A 5,598-nucleotide genomic window follows, 5' to 3' on the forward strand; every position below is an offset into this window, starting at 1 on the left:
GACGAGCCATTATTTATTTATGGCCTCATAAACAATGTGTTTTTTATAAACACACCCTTTCCTAAAAGCCACAATTCTTAAGTTATTAGCGATAACTTTTTTATATTTTTAATTTTACTATAAAAAATGTAATTATCTTGGTCAGCATTTTTTATATCTGACCCTTATTGTTTATAACTATTGTTATTAATAAGAAAATTGAATTTAAAAAATCGATCTGTTCCTCATTTTATTATTAATTCTTGACACATAATTAAACTTTTTAATCTCCTGATATTTTCTCGTACGACGAGCCATTATTTATTTATGGCCTCATAAACAATGTATTTTTTATAAACACACCCTTTCCTAAAAGCCACAATTCTTAAGTTATTAGCGATAACTTTTTTTTATATCCTTAATTTTACTATAAAAAATGTAATTATCTTGGTCAGCATTTTTTATATCCGACCCTTATTGTTTATAACTATTGTTATTAACAAGAAAATGGAATTTAAAAAATCGATCTGTTCCTCATTTTTTTATTAATTCTTGACACATAATTAAACTTTTTAACCTCTGGATATTTTCTCGTACGATGAGCCATTATTTATTTATGGCCTTATAAACAATGTATTTTTTATAAACACACCCTTTCCTAAAAGCCACAATTCTTAAGTTATTAGCGATAACTTTTTTTTATATTTTAAATTTTACTATAAAAAATGTAATTATCTTGGTCAGCATTTTTTATATCTGACCCTTATTGTTTATAAATATCCTTATTAAAAAAACCGCTCAATTAAAAAAATATATCTTTAAACGAGTTTTTCTTGAAACCATTTCTTAAAAGTCCGTACCAGCGATTTTACAAAAACAACAGAACCGATCCTTCTCAAACTTGGTAAAGTTTTTCTACATATAAAGATGCCCCCCCCCCCCAACGATATTGTTGTTTAAATTTTTGTATATTAACGTTGTTTATCACTTAAAAAATGACGACATTTCTCGTACAAAATCGCATATTTTACTTCAAATAATTACAAAAATAAAAAAATAGAAAATCCTAAAAATAATGATTGGGGGGAGGAAAAATTTATATTTTAACTAAATTTCGCAACTTTTTTGATTTTCGATAAATCTACATTGAGGCGTAATCGAAAATGCTCTGTCACTGGCTTATTTAACGATATTTTTTTTTACCAAAAAATTACTAATTATTTTTAAAATAATATTTTTTAACCTTAAAAACATTTAAATACATTTACTTTAACCAGATCTCTAAAAAAATGCATAAAAAAGCGTTCTTTTTTTCATGCATTATCTCCCATTCCCCTCATAAGAAAATCAAGAGTGAACAGTTTTATTTAGTGCTATGAATTAATAAAAAAATTAAGAAAAAATCGATAATTACATTCCTTATGATAAAATTAAGAACATAAAAAAAGTTAATCCGTAATAACTTGAAAATGGTGGCTTTCAGGGGAGAGGGTGTTTATAAAAAAGACATTGTTTATAAGGCCATAAATAAATAATGGCTCGTTGTACGAAAAAATATCAAGACAGTGAAAAATTTAATCATGTGTCAAGGATTAATAAAAAAAAAATTGAAGTCAATTCTGGTAATTGATGGTCATTATTTATATCAATTCTTATAAACAATTTAGCAAACGAAATTAAAAACAACAAATAATAGTAATATAACTAGATAAAGCTTTTTCAACAATTTGAAGCAACATTAAGACACAGGTTGATCTGGATGATTGTTTATTAATAAATAAAGAGTCTAAACCTTTTCCTCTTAAAAATAATAACTTTTTAACAACAATTTAAAGAAAGAATTTTTTATTCGATTAAATGATTTCTTCTTCCTTTCAAGAGATCTATCCTTGATATAGATAGAGTGCAAGTTTAAAATTTTTCTGAAAACCAGATTCTGAGGTAATACTGCAAATATGGCAATTTTGTTAAAAAATCATTTGTTTATAACGCTGTACATTGCAAACGGTTCATCCTACGAAAAAAGTGCCAAAAGATTTAATTTAAATTTAAGAAATTTAAATTAGATTAAAATCCAAATTTAAAATACTATTTAACGTTCAATATTCAAATTGATGCAAACTACTGTTAAATAAAAACAAGAATCCAGCATCGCTCCTTCTTTTTTTCGTCGTTTTTATTTTTATTACCATCAAATTACAATAAAATAACTTCAAAATACAAATTAAAAATGAAAAATAATTTTTTGTTATTAAATTTATTATATTACATATTATATATTTATTTTTATTAAATTTATTTTTATTTTTTATTTTTTGTTCTTATGTTGAATGTTATGTTTTTGTGTTTTGATGGTAATATAAATAAAAAAGGCGAAAGAAAGAAAAAAAGAAGGAAGGGGATGTCGTTCGCTGCATTCTCATTTTTATTTTCTCTTTTTTATTTTTGACCAAAAGTTTTTTTTTTAGATTACAATAGGAGTTTTTTTGTTTTTGTTTGTTCGTTAAGTTCATAATTTTCTTAACAAGAAATTGGAATTTTTGATTAAAAAAGATCATTTTTCAACAAAAAACTTCATTTTTCAAAAAATAATTAAATTTTTAAACAAATAATCGAATTTTTAGCCAAGAGAGAATAATTCTAAGCCAAAAATATAATTCTAGATTTTTCAAAGAAAAAAAATACTTTCAACTAAAAAAAAAATATAATAATTGCTACATCGAGAATAAGTGTTAATTAAAAAAGAACTCATTGAATTTTCAATCACAAAACGATTAGTTTTTAGTCAAAAATGGCTCATTAAAAAGTTTATTATATTTTTGATTAAGAATTAATCTCTTTTAGTTAAACATTCGACTAATTGATCCAAAATTTAATTCTTTTTTTTAAACAAATTATTTCATTCAGAAGTCATCTTTTTACATTCTCATCATTTATGATGAGAAAAAACGAACGAATCAAATCCATCTTTGGTACACTTTTTTTAGGTCCTAAAAGAAAGGACGAGTACGTTAACCAGCCATTTTTAATAAAAATTCAAAAAGTGACCGAAAATTGAAAATTTTTTAGACCACTTTTTCTGAATTTGAAAATTCTGTGTACGGGTATGTATAGTATTAAAAAGAACAAACAATTTATCCTCATGACTTTTTCCGATAAAAAGAAAATTCTCAGAGTTATAGCGTTTTCAAAATTTTTTAAATCAACCGAAAATCAAAATTTTAAGCCAAAAAACGCACGATATGAAAAAACGTCAAGAGAAGAAAAACTTTTCTTTTTAAAATACCTACAAGATTTTCATAACAAATTTTTGGATTTTCTTCACTACGCGCGCGACTGTTGGTTCCCGCGCTTTGCGCTAGGTGTTGTATTTATCTCGCGCTTCGCGCTCGGTCTTTATATTTTCGCACATTCTTGCGCAAACATTTTAAAATTAAGACTCAAAAATCCACCACAGTAATTTTGTGATTGTGAATTCTCTTTCGTTAAAAAAGCTTAGCTCGAGAGTTTCAGCGCACCTACGGCACGCTACTGAGGGCAATCGCACTCCGCGCTTAGCGTTTGCATTTCTTCCGCATTCGGGCACAGACCTTTTAAAATCAAAGGTGAACAGACCGACAACTGTAATTTTGTGATTTCGAAAACTCTTTTGTTAAAGCTCTTTTGGCTTTAACGAAGACATTCTCATCACGTATCTCGTGCTTCGCACTCGATTTTGTCCAACCTGTCAACTTTTCTACATTATACACAACACTTTTATATCAATTATAATAAATTTTTTATGTAACTCTGCCTGGGATTACTTATTAAAAAATTGCAAAATAAAAAGCAAATTGTATTTATTATGATTATTTTTGTATTTGTTTCTTATTTTGCTTTAAATTGTATTCTGAGCTGCTCTGAAACATGTATCATTTCAATAAATTTAAATGATTACAATTCATAATATGAATAAAAATTGAATCATACTAATTCTTATTTCCTTGATTTTATAATTTTTTATTTTGTTTTTAAAATTAAATAAAAACTACTGCGCATCTGCAGTGCTTTTCTGTGCTTTTTCCAAAAAGTTAATTTGTTAATCCTATGTTTTACGATTGAAAAAAAATCTACTCGTCCTATTGAAAAATAACCAATAATAAATTTATCGATCATTTTAGGCGAACAACTTTTGTCTGATAATTTAAGTTTATACCTTTCGTCGTTTTTTTTAACAAATTTGATATTTTTATTTAGAATGTTATTTTTTACGACTAAATCAAAACCTAACTTTCCTATCAAAAATTATAGCTCTTTGTTTTGGATGAACAAGTTTTGTCTAATTTTTTCTCGTAGCTTATATCGAAAAGTGATTCATTTTTAATTTGTAGTTCTTTCCAGGACGCGCAATTTGAGCTTTTTCATTTTTTTCGTATCTTGCATAGTTTGATAAAAAAAATGGAATTTTTGAATTTTTCATTATTTTTGGTACGATGAAATTTGAAATTTTCAACTTTTCGACCAAATTAAAAAAGTTGTTATCATAGTCCTGTAGGGCTTTCAAAAGGCAAAGTTCCTCTTCTCTTATCTTTTATTCATAGAATGAATTCCCTGAATTTCATGAATTCCAGAAATTCCATGAATTCACGTTCAACAAAAAAAAAAGGATTTTTTTATCAAAAAATAAGAAACCGTTAAAGGTTTAAAACCAATAAAATAAATTTAGAAACAAATGTTTGTATAAAGTAATAAAATTTTCAGTAAAAAAAGGTTAATTCTCAACGAAAAAAACTAATCATTGAATTTTCAACTAAAAACTATTAGTTTTTTTTTATTATTTTTCATCAAAGAATGGAATAGTTAAATTTTTAGTTAAGAAATTTAATTTTTAACGACAAAAAAACAAGAAAATTTCAACAAAATAGTTAAATTTACAGCCAATAAAATTAAGTTTTAAAAAAGTAGCTGAAGTTTTAACCAAGTGGTTGAATTATCTATTTCAAAAAAGATGTTTTAACAAAATAGTGATATTTTCACAAAAGTAATTAAATTTGACACGAAATAGTTACATTTTTATTTTTTTTTAAATTAAATTTTGAACAAAAAATAGTAGAATTTCCAATGAGAAAGAAATCACTTTAACAACAACAAAAAACGACTTTCCTACCAAAAGATGAATTTTTAATGCAAAATGATCAGAAATTATTTGCATAAGGGGTCGTCCATAATAGCTTCATTTATCAACTCTAAAAAATGCAACTTATGTCCTTTAAATTAACCGCCAATCAAGCAACTGTGTGTCAGTGACGGGTACTGCCATCTACATAATACAGATGAAGTACATTTTTAAACGGTAAGTTAACGTATGTATATCTATGTATTATGTATATAGTGCCTTGAGTTGTTTCTTGTTTGGTAAATTTCAAGCAATGTCGATTGAACTTTCACGAAATAAAGAGGTTGAATCTGTTTGAAACCCAATGAAAAAACTTGATAATGGATAAAAATAAAGCTTTTCAAGACTTGGCTTCTGCTTTTATAAGGCTCCGACAGACAAAAACATTTGTTTAGAAATAAGTTCTGTTGTATTGCAAAAAGTCATAAAAGCAATATTTGTTTCATTTTTGTGTTGAATTTTAT

The sequence above is a fragment of the Belonocnema kinseyi genome, chromosome 10 (assembly GCF_010883055.1).
Source record: "Belonocnema kinseyi isolate 2016_QV_RU_SX_M_011 chromosome 10, B_treatae_v1, whole genome shotgun sequence".
Classification (NCBI taxonomy): domain Eukaryota; kingdom Metazoa; phylum Arthropoda; class Insecta; order Hymenoptera; family Cynipidae; genus Belonocnema; species Belonocnema kinseyi.